We start from the raw sequence: 16,715 nt of genomic DNA, 5'->3' as shown, positions 1-16,715 counted from the left end.
GCTATCCCTTCAACTAAAAATAGACAATACAAGGCCTAAGGTTTCGATCTCTGGTTGATTTGTATATTTGTGCTATACTGCTATTTGTGATATTGAATTGTATTTGGTTGTCAATGCAACCAAATATAAACATTTGAAGGAGATGTATACTTCAAATGTTAATATTTGGTTGCATTGACAACCAAACACAATTCAATCTAACTTTTGAAATCCAATACATTTAGTTCATTAATTAACTTGTCGACAAGTTAACAAAATGATATGTTGAATTCACATCTCCAACTCAATGGAAAATAAAAGTTAAAGATTGGGATTCAGATGGGGAATCAGAAGGAACTATCCAAGCGGTAGATACATCTCCTTTACATTTTGATATTTGGTTGCGTTTTCAACCAAACACAATTTAATATTACTTTTGTAATATGGTAAGTTACAGTGCTTAACATTCAGGCTATCTTACAAACTAATGTAACATTAAACCTTAAAATGAGTAACGCATTCATCACCACATTTTGAGGTTACTGTAACTATACATGTCTTCTTATGTAATCATATAAAGTGTGCATGTTCAAAATAGCATGGCATGCATAGGTTGTCACAGGTTTGTGGAGATCTTTACAATTGCTGTAATAATCTCGAACTTGCACCATGTAATCTCAACTGCAATCCAGGTCGTTTGGTTATGCTATTGGATGAAGCACAGTGATAACATTAATCTGTTGTATAAACAAAAACTAAATATCTGATATTGTTTTCCTGTTGGACTTTTGATTTACTTTTAAATGGTTGAAAGCACAGTGATAGACATTTGGGTGACTAAACCAAAAAATCAGACATTGTTTTTCCAATTTGGAATTTGTTTTTGCTTTTAGGTGGTTGAAAGCATAGTGATAACACATTGTAAATTCAAATAATTTTGGCAGTTTTTTTTGAGTGGGTGAATATAGGTTGTAATCTCATTGATCAATGTCTCAACAAAACATTACCCAGTTATCCACGTTGAAATGACGTGTTGTGCCCAGTGGGCTAATTCCTTCTGAGCCTATCGGGATGCAGCTCTGAAAGCTACTTTGCTGCTTTAGGGCCGACACAAACTAAACATACATAGTTGTACGCACGTGCGTGCGCTTGGGTAGAGTCAGTGCATACTACAAGGATGAAAAACGACACTCACATGCTGCATTATGTTGCATTTGGATTTGTTGTATAGGCTTGTAGAGGCTTTTAGGGCCACCCTACTGAAGGGGTATAGAGCATTTACCCTGAATCACCTGTCAGCCCACAAATTATTCAGTCTGTATGTTGCCGAGCACATTCACACATTGGTGTTATGGAGAGTTCATCACCCAAGTGCTCTGCACAGGTGGACTCCCAACCCCCACGGGTTGGCTAGAGAAGCAGTTGGCACCTCATTCGAATACTAGTGTGTGGGTGTTGTGTGTGAAAAACTGACTGTGAACAGTGTGTGGTAAAGCATGTGCTCTTCTGATGAGCCTCTGAAAGGTTTGGATAAATCAAATCAAATTTTATTGGTCACATGCACATTGTTAGCAGATGTTATTGCAAGGGTATCGAAATGCTTGTGCTTCTAGTTCCGACAGTGCAGCAAAATCTAGCAGGTAATCTAACAATTCCACAACAACTACCTAATACACACAAATCTAAGTAAAGGAATGGAATTAGAATATATACTGTATGTAGGCAACAGCCTCTCTGTGTTAGTGATGGTTGTTTAACAGTCTGATGGCCTTGAGATAGAAGCTATTTTTCAGTCTCTCAGTCCCAGCTTTGATGCACCTGTACCAACCTCGTCTTCTGGAAAAGGCAGCCATACCCAACTCTGTGGAGATCGCCAGGCCTCAAGTGTAATCCATGCTTGAGACCTGGTTTCAGGAATTATAATTATAATGTTGATGAGTGATAATAAATAAGATGGTAGTTTATTCAGAAGTGCTTTATAGGCAAACACGAGAGAATGTTGTTCTCGTCTCATGGGCAGTGAAGTCCAACCCACATTTGATATAAAACATTTGACATGAGTTCTGTAGCTAGCACCCGTAATAAACCTAAGTGCGCAATGATAAGTAGTATCTAGCGATTTAAGTGTGGATGCCGTAGAATGCATGTAGATAATATCCCCATAATCTATAACGGACATAAAAGTAGCTTGCACAATGTATCTTCTATGTGTAGAAGACAAACATGTCCTGTTTCTATAGAGGAAGGCTAGCTTGATTTTTTTGCCGTTTACAAAGTTCGTCAACATGCATTTTAAAGACAGCTTATCATCCAACCATACCCCTAAGTATTTATATGCAGAGACCTGATTAATTCGAGAGCCATCTAAGCTCATAAGTGCAAGTGTTTTCTCAACCCACCCTTTGAACCTATTCAAAATCATAAAATGTGTCTTCTTTGCATTTAAAACAAGTTTCAGCTGTATAAAAGACCCTTGTAATATCTTAAAATCTGTATCCAATTGTGATAATGCTTGGTCAGCCAAGCAAAAGAGTACATGACGGTGTCATCAGCATATAGATGAATTTTACACTTTCTTATCTCATCACCGATATTGTTTATGTAGAGAGTGAACAGTAATGGACCAAGTATAGAACCTTGTGGGACCCCTTTAACCAACTCCAATGGCTCCGACTGGATGTTGTCGACTCTTACATCCTGACTTCTATCTTTTAGATAGTCATGAAACCAACGACAGGCATCCGATCCCAGTCCTATTAACGACAGCTTACCCAAAAGTATCGCATGGTCTACAGTGTCAAAAGCTTTAGACAAATCTATGAACAAGGGGTCACAGTACTTTCTATTATCTTGGGCATTAGTAATATCATTTACAACACGTACAGTGGCTGTAGTGGTACTATGTTTAGGTCTGAAGCCAGATTGATTGCTAGAAAGAGTATTGTTAACAGTTAAAAATGATTGTAGTTGCCTATTCACCAATGACTCTAGAATTTTAGCCAAACAGGAGAGCTTAGAGATGGGCCGATAATTATCCAATTCACTACCATCACCTCCCTTGAGGAATGGTAAAACAAAAGCTGTTTTACGACTAATGTTTTCTTACGACTAATGTTTGATTAAAGATATGTGTCACTGCACTAGCAATAATACCCTACTCAACAAATTGGATGCAGTTTATCACAGTGCCATCCGTTTTGTCACCAAAGTCCCATATACTACCCACCACTGCGACCTGTACGCTCTCGTTGGCTGGCCCTCGCTTCATACTCGTCGCCAAACCCACTGGCTCCATGTCATCTAAAAGACCCTACTAGGTAAAGTCCCCCCTTATCTCAGCTCGCTGGTCACCATAGCATCACCCACCTGTAGCACGTGCTCCAGCAGGTATATCTGTCTGGTCACCCCCAAAACCAATTATTTCTTTGGCCGCCTCTCCTTCCAGTTCTCTGCTGCCAATGACTGGAACAAACCACAAAAATCTCTGAAACTGGAAGCACTTATCTCCCTCACTAGCTTTAAGCACCAGCTGTAAGAGCAGCTCACAGATTACTGCACCTGTACATAGCCCACCTATAATTTAGCCCAAACAACTACCTCTTTCCCTACTGTATTTATTTTATTTATTTATTTTGCTCCTTTGCACCCCATTATCTTTATTTCTACTTTGCACATTCTTCCACTGCAAATCTACCATTCCAGTGTTTTACTTGCTATATTGTATTTACTTTGCCACCGTGGCCTTTTTTTTGCCTTTACCTCCCTTATCTCACCTCATTTGCTCACATCGTATATAGACTTGTTTCTACTGTATTATTGACTGTGTGTTTGTTTTACTCCATGTGTAACTCTGTGTCGTTGTATGTGTCGAACTTCTTTGCTTTATCTTGGCCAGGTCGCAATTGTAAATGAGAACTTGTTCTCAACTTGCCTACCTGGTTAAATAAAGGTTAAATATATATATTTTTTTAAATAGGTGCCGCACACTTGAGTAAATATGGATCCTAACGATTTCTTAGAATCTATAGTAGATAGTGCAGATAAGACCTCGTCTTCTTGTAATGGTTTTCTTCATCTGAAGGAGAGGTGGACCAAAGCGCAGCGTGGTGGTTATTCATAATCTTTCATTATTAAAGAAACTACACATGAGATAACTAACAAAAACAACAAATGTGAGAAAACCTAAAACAGTCCCATCTGGTGCAAACACAAAGACAGGAACAATCACCCACCAACACACAGTGACACCCAGGCTACCTAAGTATGATTCTCAATCAGAGACAACTAATGACACCTGCCTCTGATTGAGAACCATACTAGGCCGAAACATAGAAAACCCCAAATCATAGAAAATCAAACATAGACTGCCCACCCAACTCACGCCCTGACCATACTAACTAAATACAAAACACAGGAAATAAAAGGTGAACATGACAGTACCCCCCCCCAAAGGTGCGGACTCCGGCCGCAAAACCTTGACCTATAGGGGAGGGTCTGGGTGGGCGTCTGTCCGCGGTGGCGGCTCTGGCGCAGGACGCGGACCCCACTTCACCATTGTCTTAGTCCGCCTTATTGTCCGCCTCCGTGGCTTTCTCACCATGGCCACCCCTCTCAATGACCCCACTGGACAGAGGGGCGGAAGCTCTGGACAGAGGGGCAGAAGCTCTGGACAGAGGGGCAGAAGCTCTGGACAGAGGGGCAGAAGCTCTGGACAGAGGGGCAGAAGCTCTGGACAGAGGGGCAGAAGCTCTGGACAGAGGGGCAGAAGCTCTGGCGCCTCTGGGCTGAGGGGCTCTGGCACTTCAGACTCCGGCAGCACCGGCAGCGGCGCCGGACAGGCGGGAGGCTCCGGCAGCGGCGCCGGACAGGCGGGAGGCTCCGGCAGCGGCGCCGGACAGGCGGGAGGCTCCGGCAGCGGCGCCGGACAGGCGGGAGACTCCGGCAGCGGCGCCGGACAGGCGGGAGACTCCGGCAGCGGCGCCGGACAGGCGGGAGACTCCGGCAGCAGCGCCGGACAGGCGGGAGACTCCGGCAGCAGCGCCGGACAGGCGGGAGGCTCCGGTAGCGGCGCAGGACAGGCGGGAGGCTCCGGCAGCGGCGCCGGACAGGCGGGAGGCTCCGGCAGCGCTGGAGAGGAGGGAGCCCCTGTAAGGATGGGCCGGAGAGACAGCCTGGTGCGGGGGGCTGCCACCGGAGGGATGGTGCGTGGAGGTGGTGACGGATAGACCGGGCCGTGCAGGCGCACTGGAGCTCTTGAGCACCGAGCCTGCCCAACCTTACCCGGTTGAATGGTCCCGGTCGCCCTGCCAGTGCGGCGAGGTGGAATAGCCCGCACTGGGCTATGCAGGCGAACCGGGGACACCGTGTGCAAGGTTTGTGCCATGTAAGCCGGCCCAAGGAGACGCACTGGAGACCAGATGCATACAGCCGGCTTCATGGCACTTGGCTCGATGCCCACTCTAGCCCGGCCGATACGCGGAGCTGGAATGTACCGCACCGGGCTGTGCACCCGCACTGGGGACACGGTGCGCTCCACCGCATAACACGGTGCCTGCCCGGTCTCCCTTGCCCCCCGGTAACCACAGGGAGTTTGCACAGGTCTCCTACCTGGCATAGCCATACTCCCTGTGAGCCCCCCCCCAAGAAATTTTTGGGGCTGACTCTCGGGCTTCCATCCGCTCTGCCGTGCTAGTTCCTCATAATGCCGCCTCTCTGCTTTTGCTGCCTCCAGCTCGGCCTTGGGGCGGCAATATTCTCCTGGCTCTGCCCAGGGTCCTTTACCGTCTAGAATCTCCTCCCAAGTCCATCTCTCCAAATAGTGCAGCCTCTCCCACTGCTGCTGCTGCTGCTCCTGCTGCTGCTGCCTCTGTTGCTTCTCCTGCTGCTGCTTTTGCCGTTGCCTGTTACCACGCCGCTTGGTCCTTGTTTGGTGGGTGATTCTGTAATGGTTTTCTTCATCTGAAGGAGAGGTGGACCAAAGCGCAGCGTGGTGGTTATTCATAATCTTTCATTATTAAAGAAACTACACATGAGATAACTAACAAAAACAACAAATGTGAGAAAACCTAAAACAGTCCCATCTGGTGCAAACACAAAGACAGGAACAATCACCCACCAACACACAGTGACACCCAGGCTACCTAAGTATGATTCTCAATCAGAGACAACTAATGACACCTGCCTCTGATTGAGAACCATACTAGGCCGAAACATAGAAAACCCCAAATCATAGAAAATCAAACATAGACTGCCCACCCAACTCACGCCCTGACCATACTAACTAAATACAAAACACAGGAAATAAAAGGTGAACATGACACTTCTGTGACTTTTTGAACATTTAAAACCGGCTCACTGTTTTCCACATCAGCTGAAGGCCGAGGGGCTGAAAGAATAGACCGGTCAGGATAATGTTGGTCATTTTTTCTTTCAAAAAGAAAACCAGCAGAAATAAAGTGCTTATTAAAAACATCATTCATTTCAGTTCGTTCACTGATGATCCCAGATTCTGATGTAATTTGCTTCGGCAGGGAAGTCGAGGAGTGGAACGCTCGTCTTCTTCTCCTGAGGAGGAGTAGGAGAGATCGGACCAATGCGCAGCGTGGTAAGGGTTCATAGCTTTTAATGTCATACTAGAACACTGAACAAAACAATAAATAACAAACGAACAGTCCCGTAAGGTGAAAGACAAAAACGCTAAACAGGAAACAAGCACACACAACTCAAAAGTGAAACCAGGCTACCTAAGTATGGTTCTCAATCAGGGACAACGATTGACAGCTGCCTCTTATTGAGAACCATATACCAGGCCAAACACAGTAATCCCAAATCATAGAAAAAATAACATAAAACAACCCACCCAACTCACGCCCTGACCATACTAAAACAAAGACATATAACAAAAGAACTAAGGTCAGAACGTGACAAGGAGTTTCCTCGTTTAAGTGAGTTAACAGTTTTCCAGAATTTTGAGGGATCACCAGCAGACTGTCATAGCGTCAATAAAATACCTAGATTTGACCTTTTTTATTCCTCCGGTCCATTTATTTCTCAATTTCCTTAAAGCAGCCAATCAGCTGTTTCACCAGTTTTCCTCACCAAGGCCCATGCTGGATTCTTTTGCAGGTAAAGGATTTTCAAATCAGAGAAGAACCCAGGATTAGTTTGATTTTTTACCCTAAGTCGCTTTAACGGGGCGTGTTTACAGGCCATGGAGGTAAAAATGTATGAAAAGAAAGAGAGCGCTAAAATTGGGTCCGTTATGCAGTTTATGGATAAAAGCTCTGAGTAATAAAGGTCATGGGATAAAGGCTTGCTCTGAGAAGTGTTTATAGTTTCTCTTTAGAATTATACGGGGGTCAGTGTTTTTTTAGCCTAGTATCTCTTATACATGCAATAGGGCAGTGGTCACTAGCTATGTATTTGTAAGGTGTATTTGTTAAGATAAGGTCTATTATTGTAGATTTCTTCGGGTCTTCTGGATTAGGACAGGTAGGTATAGTTATTAGTTGAGTAAGATTTAGCTAATTTACAAATGTCTTTTAATTGAAATGATGCTGGCATCAGCCAGTCCAGATTGAGATCTCCGATAATCAATCATTCAGAGTTTGAATAATTAGACATAAACTTAACCAATTTGCATAGAGCAGATACCGGAGCTGAGGGAGGGTGATAAACTCCCACTAGCATTAATAGTACATTATGGCCAAGGACCACATTTAGAACTAAGCATTCATACTGTTTCGGAACAGAATTTGAAATGGACACAGTGACATCTAGGTTGCATTTAACATATATGGCAATAGCTCCACCTCTACCCACTCTGTCTGCTCTGTAGATATTATACCCAGCTAACAGAACATCTGAGCCTGGAACAGAGACACAGAGCCGGGATTTAGATATAATCAATATGTCAGCATGTGATTGTGAGACCAGTATTTCAATAAAATCAAACTTTTGGATCAAGTTTCTAGCATTCAGATGAATAATTCCAAGGCCACTGTTTCGAGAGCTCATATCAGATGGAACATTCAAGGTAATGTTAGATGAGCAACGCTTCCTCGTGTAGCTACTGACAGGCCTGAGTTGGATGGAGACGAGATTACTTCTAACAATACCCCTCTGCCTGTGCGAGGAAGTGGCAACACGGTACCTTGACAATAGTGTAACAATAACATAAAGTCCATCAAAAGTTTCATCCATGTTAGCAGCACCTGTAGAGCTATATAAAGCTGTGGGGGGAACAATGAGTATAGTCTGATGGGGAATCGACCAATTCCGAGTATCAACCCCCATGGCTATATATTGTCAATTCTCACATGCTCTGTATGAGGCTATAGTGAGAGCCAGGTTTGAGGAGAGAATGCTTGTACCATACCTATTCAGTAATTCATCAATTCGGTCGATGTATAAAAGCTGTAAAATTGTCCACATATTGTATGCTTATTGAACAACAATAACCTTTAAGCCAGATGTGTAGCTGGTGTATACTGCTGAAATGCTTATCCATAGAGTGTGGAAACGGGAGTGGACCTGAAATAATGTATTGTTTATCTGATTTAAGTATTGTATGAATCAGTGATTTAAAGTCCTTTAGAAGTTGCTCAGATTGCTGTAGGTTAATATAATTTTACCCTACATGGACAGTAATAGTTGAAGCAGTCGGGTGTTCACTAATGAGTAGCGGAATCATACAGTCAGTGTCCTTGATCCGGGCACCCATGTAACAGATGGTCTCTGCTTTCCTAATCGAAACATTATGGATCATGGATGAGTCCACAATAAGGACAATGGGACTGCTGCTTGGTAAAATTTTTTACTTGTGTCTCTCTTGAGTTATCGTCCTCCTAGAAAGTTGTTTGGGGCTAGTTGTAAGGGCTGTTTCGTTGTAAATTGTTTAGATGGCAGGGGGTCCACTTGTTTCCGGGCAGAGTTGTTTGTTCCTTTGGGGCCAGCAGCAGAAACCTCCGACTCTTCCAATACCTGGTATCTGTTTCCCAGTTCCAAGGCATCACTTTGCCTTGGCATTTTCCTGCCAAGGTTTTTTTGGTTTCCGTACAGAAATCCATGGCTCCTGAGGCGGAGCAGAGGGAGTGGAGCAAACCGGGTGCTTGAGAAAAACTCCCGGTAATGGTCAAGGCTCTTCTAGTGGGATCAAAGTATGTCTCACAGTAGGTTCTTCCGAAGCCGTGGTGACAAGCCATGGGCAAGTGGCTTCGTTCACCACGTTTTTGGCGAGAGTCAATCAGCTGTTCATCTTCTTTATTCTGATAAAGAATAGACACTCTACCCTCCAATTCAGCGATTTTCTGGGTCAGTTGTTGGCAATTGGCACATCCAGGGGTGAGTATGGTTAATATTCTGAGTCGTTAGCTGGCAAAGCTAACTAGTTTGGCGTGGGGGTAGGGCCAAATCGAGCTAATAAGCTACCCAGCGTTACGGCAAGTCTAATACGATTTTCTTTGCAGATAGTCTGTTTGTAACTCCACTCACTACTTGTATAGTCTGTGTGTAACTCCACAATAGGGGCTTTGTGTTTTTAGATTACCTCTGTAAGGCAGGGCTGAATAAGGCTTGAACAGTATTATTTCAGACAGACTGAGTCTGTGCAACTTATGTGACTTGTTAATTTACTCCTGAACTGTACATTGCATCAAATCATCATCTATTGATTTGTTGGGGCAGTAGAGGAATTGGAGTGGGTTCAAGGTGTCTGGGGTGAAGGTGTTGATGTGAGCCATTACCAGCCTTTCAAAGCATTCCATGGCTATAGCCATTTAGACAGGTTACATTGGCATTCTTGGGCACATGGATTAGGTTAGCTGTAGTGGAATGGGTTAAGAGCTTCAAGTTCCTCAGTGTTAATCAAACTCTGTGTGTTAAAACCTCACTAGGGTAGGGGGCACTATTTTCACCTCCGGATGAAAAGCGTGCCCAGAGTAAACTGCCTGTTTCTCAGGCCCAGAAGCTAGGATATGCATGTCATTTGTAGGCGAAATTTGGCAGGCGAAAACCTGAGAAAAATGTTTGTAGTTTTCCCATTGACTGCCTGCCTATACAGTATCCCATGACTTAGGACTTAAATTGCACTTCCTATGGCTTCCACTAGATGTCAACAGTCTTTCGAAATTGTTTCAGGCTTGTATTCTGGAAAATTAGGGAGTAAAACCACTTTGAGTGAGTGGGCACTGGGAAGTCGCTCTCGGTCGTGCGCCTTTCTTGTTTTTCTTTTATATTGACGACGCTATTGTCCGCTTGAAATATTATCGGCCAAAAACAACCTGAGGATTGATTATAAACATCGTTTGACATGTTTCTACGAACTTTACGGATACTATTTGGATTTTCCGTCTGACTGTTGTGACTGACCTTGAGCTATTGGATTACTGAACAAAACGTGCCAACAAAACAGAGATTTTTGGATATAAAAAGGGACTTTATCGAACAAAACAAACATTTATTGTGTAACAGGGAGTCTTGTGAGTGCAACCATACGAAGATCATCAAAGGTAAGTGATACATGTTATTGCTAATTCTGACTTTTGTTAATCTACTTGGCTGGTAAGTGTATGTAATGTTTCGTGTGCTGGGCGCTGTCCTTGGATAATTGCCGTAAAGCCTTTTTGAAATCTGACACAGCGGCTGGATTAACAAGAAGTTAAACTTTATTTTGATGTATAACACATATATTTTCAAGAATGTTAAATAATTGAATTAAGTATTTTTGAATTTCGCTCTCTGCAATTTCACTGGATGTTGGCCAGGTGGGACGCTATCGTCCAGTAGGCGCGACAATGCCTCTTCTCCCTTGGGAGTCTGAAAGGATTCGGCATGGGCCCTCAGATCCTCAAGAAGTTCGACAAATGCACCATTGATATCCATCTTGACTTGCTGCATCACAGTTTAGTATGGCAATTGCTTGGCATCTGACCGCAAGGCACAACAGAGGGTAGTGCGTGCAGCCCAGTACATCACTGGGGCCGAGCTTCCTGCCATCCAGAACCTCTATACCAGAGGAAGGCCCTAAAAATTGTCAAAGACACCAGCCATCCAAGTCATAAATTGTTTGTTCTCTCTGCTACTGCATGGCAAGTCTGGAACCAACAGGACCCTGAACAGCTTCTACCCCTAGCCATAAGACTGCTAAATAGTTAGTTAAATAGTTAACCAATAGCTACCCATACTATCTGCATTGACTCTTTTAACTCAACACGCACACTGCTTCTACTGTTTTATATCTATCTAAAGCTAAAAACCTTTTCCGGCAATATAGAGCCATAATCATTATGCTTAATTCTATGTAAAAAAATATGTTTATTATTCTGCACATCCAAGCATACCTCTTGAGCTGTCTGTACCGTCTTGAATGGTGGTTCTTTTTTTTAAAGAAACAAAATAAGTGTCTCTGCGTCTCTGCTATAATCTGGGTAAAATATTGAAAGGAATGTGAGTCTTGATGTTTTTGTAATTGCTTGTTTTTCTAAAGTCGACCAACCTTGCCAGCAGGCATGCCAGCTAAGATAGTTAGGCACGCTAGCTAGTCTAACTTAATTGATTGCCTAAAATGGCTTCTTGGTAGCTAGTTATGTTGTTGTGAACCTATCTGTGCTAGCTAAAGCCAATTTCATACAATTGCTAGGTGCCCAGTAGTATTACAGAGAAACAAAATATAATGATTAGTTTTAAACCGTTTTAAACAGGAGAAATCTGAGGGAGCACATGCCCCTGTGCCCCCTATGAGCATGATGCCTCTGCCTCCCATGATTCTATCATGAAGTGGTATATTATGTGTGTGCGTGTGCATGCTAAAGGGGAGAGATTGTGCTGTGTGCACTCTGCAGATGAAGTCACATTAATATGTGAAGCAGGGAAATGGAATGCTATTTTAGAAGTATCCTAAGGGTAAACACAAGTGATTCTGTAAGTAACAGTACACCTAGACAATGTCAATGAAACTGACATTGCATCCACCTCAATTGCATCCACCTCAGTTCAAATATAGGAGTATTGAGAACAAGTACAGGGAAATACAGTTTGAAGGCTTTAAGTTTTGTTCTTGTGCTGCTTAAATGTCTTCACTTATTGGAGTATTTGCATAAAACTGTGTACTATACAACCAGGAGTTGAGACAGGCATCAGCTTACTTTGAACTAATGATCAGATTGTTTGAGATTAATTAATAGATTAACCAGAAAACATGTGTGAATTAATTGGCAATTAGCTTAAAGTGGCAGAGAGGTGAAAACAGAGATAGGAAAAGGTGCTAATTGGCCACGGTAAAATAGAAGACAAGTAGGGTCATTCTATGAATAGAGTGCCGTGTAGGTAGTGTGATTTTGTTTTTTAAAAACCTATTTATTTCACCTAAATGAAACATTCTGTCATGAAGAGCACATGTTCAACTTCATAACAAGCACGTTTCCCAATCTCAAGGTTAATAAATTATTAAGAACAATTACTATAAAAGTAACTATAAAAATGAAAGTGTTAGCCATAACAGGACTGCAGGAATGTCCACCAGAACTGCTGCCAGAGAATTGAATGTTCATTTAATTTCTCTAAAACCGGCCTCACAACCACAGACCACGATTAACCACGTCTGCCCAGGACCTCCACATTCGGGCTACTTCACATGCGGAATCGTCTGAGACCAGCCACCTGGACAGCTGATGAAATTGTGGGTTTGCACAATCGAAGACTTTCTGCACAATCTGTCAGAAACCGTCTCATGGATGCTCATCTTCATGCTTGTCATCCTCACCAGGGTCTTGACTACAGTTCGGCGTCATAACTGACTTCAGATGGCAAATGCTCACCTTCGATGGCCACTGGCATGCTGAAGAAGTGTGCTCCTTCACAGATGAATCCCGGTTGAAACTGTACTGGGCAGATGGCAGACAGTGTGTGTGGCGTCGTGTGGGCGAGTGGTTTGCTGATGTCAATGTTGTGAATAGACTGCCCCATGGTGACGGTGGGGTTGTGGTATGGGCAGGCATAAGCTTTGGACAACAAACACAATTGCATTTTATCAATGGCAATTTGAATGCACAGAAATACCGTGATGAGATCCTGAGGCCCATTGTTGTGCCATTCATTCACAGCAATCACCTCATGTTTCGGCATGATAATGCACTGCCCCATGTCGCGAGGATCTGTACACAATTCCTGGAAGCTGAAAATGTCCCAGTTCTTTCCATACTCACTAGACCTGTCACCAATTGGGCATGTTTGGGATGACCCAGATCGACGTGTACGACAGCGTGTTCCAGTTCCCGCCAATATCCAGCAACTTCGCACAGCCATTGAAGCGTAGTGGGAAAACATTTCACAGGTCACAATCAACAGCCTGATCAACTCTATGCGAAGGAGATGCATCACGCTGCAATGAGGCAAATGGTGGTCACATAAGATACCAACTGGTTTTCTGATCCACTTCCCTACCTTTTTTAAGGTATCTGTGACCAACAGATGCATATCTATATTCCCAGTCATGTGAAATCCATCGATTAGGGCCTAATGATTTCATTTCAATTCATTATATGAACTGTAACTCAGTAATATTGTTGAAATTGTTGCATGTTGCTTTTATACCTTTGTTCAATGTATTAGTATAAAATAACATAATTTCCCATAAAAATGTGGCATACAATGTAGCTCAGTGTTTGAGTTATTTATTTTATGCAGTCATTATTGCTCATCTTTATCAAGGGTCTCAATACTTTTGGACCCCACTGTATGTGATCCTACTTTTATATTGAGTGTTTTATCAAAATGCACACACATAGGGCTCTATCAAAGATTTTTCTAACTAACCCATTATTGAACATAGCCTGTCATTTCCAATGGTCTAAAAATTAATCATAGTGGGTAGAACAATAGAGAAAGTGGGCAGAGCCAAACACGAGCTAGTGAGATCCTATTGGTGCATTCTAGCATTATTTACATATTTCCGTTAGGGAACGCCTACTCTGTGAAGTGTGCAATATCTACATTTACCACTGCACTCCTAAACAACACAATCTTTTGAAACTTTGTCAAAGGGTAAAGTCTACAAAACACAGTCCACTCTGTTAGATGCAGATTCTAGTTTTGGAAAAAGAAAACTGTATGGAGATCAAATATTTCATCAATAATATTTCATCAATAAGAAAATCCATCTCGCTCCATCTTCTCCCACTGCCAGCCACTGGGCTTCTCTCTTATCACCATATTTGGTAGTAAGTGGAAACGCCAACCGGAAGCTTCACATTTATACATCCAATGAAACATTTGACTCATTGTTCGATCTGTGGCTATATTTTAGCAAACCTAACACAATGATAAATCTAAGCGCTGGTGGTAGTGCTATAGGTCCAGGGGTATGTCCAAAATGTTAGTTTTTTGCAGTCAGAATGAGCTCTATAGCCGAGCAAGCAATCTCTGACCAACTCTCTCGTTATCTCTCTCAGAACAATCTTCTTGACCCTAACCAGTCAGGCTTGAAGACAGGACACTCAACCGAGACTGCTCTTCTATGTATCACGGAGGCTCTCGGCACTGCTGAAGCTAAATATCTATTCTCTGTTCTCATCTGCTGCATTCGACAGCATGAACCATCAGATCCTCCTCTCCACCCTCCCAGGGTTGGGTGTCCCAGGCTCTGCACACTCTTGGATTGCTTCCCACCTGGCAGGCTGCTCCTACCAGGTGACATGGTGTTCGAGGGTGGTGCACTACGTACTCTCATGACTGGTGTCCCCCAGGGCTCGGTTCTAGGCCCTCTTCTCTTTATATACCAAGTCACTCGGCTCCATCATATCCTCACATGTTCTCTCCCATCATTGCTATATGGATGGCACTCAACTTATTTTCTCTTTCGCCCCTTCTGACATCCAGGTGGCAACACGCATCACTGGGTGCCTAGCAGATATCTCAGCTTGGATGTCGGCCCACCAGCTCAAGCTCAACCTTGACAAGACAGAGCTGCTCTTCCTCATGGGGAAGACTACTCCATCACGGTTTACAACTCCACGGTGTCACCCTCCCAGAGTGCAAAGAACCTTAGCGAAACCCTGGACAATACACTGTCGTTCACTGCAAACATCAAAGCAGTAACTCGCTCCTAAAGGTTCCTCACACAGGAAGGGGCGCAGGTCCTAATCCAGGCACTTGTCATTTCCTGTCTGGACTACTGCAACTCACTGTTGTCTGGGCTCCTCGCTTGTGCCATCAAACTCCTATAACTTATCCTGAACGCTGCAGCTCCCCTGGTGTTCAAACTTCCTAAATTCTCCCATGTCTCCCCGCTCCTCTGCAAACTCCACTGGCTTCCAGTCGAAGCTCGCATACACTAAAAGTCCATGGGTACTTGGAGCAGCAAGATGAACATCCCCTCCCTACTTTCAGGCTATGATCAAACCCTTCACCCCAACCCGAGCATTCTTTTCTGTCACCTCTGGTCTCTTTGCCATCCCATACCATCCCATATGGGAGGGCAGCTCCCGCTCAGCCCAGTCCAAGCTCTTCTCTTTCCTGGCAACCCAAATGGTGGAACCAGCTTCCCCCTGAAGCTAGGACAGCAGAGTCCCTTCCCATCTTCCGAAAACATCTGAAACTCTATATCTTCAAAGAGTATCTTAAATAATCCCATAGCACCCCCCTCGAACACCCTTCTTACACCTTCTTCCCCTTAGCTCTGACTTTGCTGATAGATACTTTATTGAGGAAAAATGTATTTACCATGACTGTGATATGTGGTTGTCCCACCTAGCTATCAAACTTCTTAAGCCTAGGCGTCCCGCTAGCGGGACAACTTCCACTGAAGCAGGAGGGCACGCAATTCAAATAAATGATCATAAAAATTATGGATATTAAGCATTTAGGTACATATAAATCTCTAATATCGGTTGAATGCTTCAATTCTTGTTAATCTAACTGCACTGTCCGATTTACAGTAGCTATTTCAGCGAAAACATGCCATGTGATTGTTTGAGGACTGCACCCCAAATCAAAATATTTTTACACCAGCACAGGTATCATAAATTCATAAATAGCGATTAAATGTTCACTTACTTTTTGAAAATCTTCTTCTGATTTGTCATCCAAAGGGTCCCAGCAATAACATGTAGTGTCATTTTGTTAGATAAAACCCTTCTTTATATCCCAAAAAGTCTGTTTAGTTGGCACCATTGATTTGAGTAATCCACTCGTTCAACATGCAATGCAAAAATCCACCCCTAAACTTTGTTTCAACAAGTCAAAATACAATTTCTATTTACTCCTCAGATACCCTAAAATGTAATCAAACTATAATATTTCTTATGGGAAGAAGTATGTTCAATTGGAAACCGATTTTAGCAGGTGCGTCCTGTCTTCATCATGTGCGAAAAAACGCATTTCCAAGACTGTGTCCCTGTACTAAAACTGATATATATATATTTGTTTAAGTTACAAGCCTGAAACAGTGAACATGGACTGCTGACACCATGTGGAAGCCATAGGAATTGCATCCAGGGAGCTAATTCTCAGTATGACCTTATTCTTGCCATTCTAAGAGGATGGTCTCTCTCTCAAAAAAAATCTGGGTTTTTTTTCTTTAGAGTTTCTCCTACCATATCTATTGTGTTATACTCTCCTACATTATTTAACATTTCTACAAACTTCAACGTGTTGTCCTTCCAATGGTACCAATTATATGCATATCCTGGCTTCAGGGCCTGAGCAACAGGCAGTTTACTTTGGGCACATCATTCAGACGG

At 43.2% G+C, this 16,715-nt stretch overlaps 1 pseudogene; it reads left to right on the top strand.

Moving 5' to 3' along the window:
* Nucleotides 1–13,202: 13,202 nt before the first annotated feature.
* On the top strand, nucleotides 13,203–15,601 carry LOC116376106 (uncharacterized; annotated as a pseudogene).
* The last annotated feature ends 1,114 nt before the right edge of the window (nucleotides 15,602–16,715 follow it).

The sequence above is a fragment of the Oncorhynchus kisutch genome, linkage group LG11, assembly GCF_002021735.2.
Source record: "Oncorhynchus kisutch isolate 150728-3 linkage group LG11, Okis_V2, whole genome shotgun sequence".
In the NCBI taxonomy this organism is placed as follows: Eukaryota; Metazoa; Chordata; class Actinopteri; order Salmoniformes; family Salmonidae; genus Oncorhynchus; species Oncorhynchus kisutch.
The sequence above is the reverse complement of the archived record's forward strand: the minus strand, read 5'-3'. Positions and strand labels throughout refer to the sequence as shown.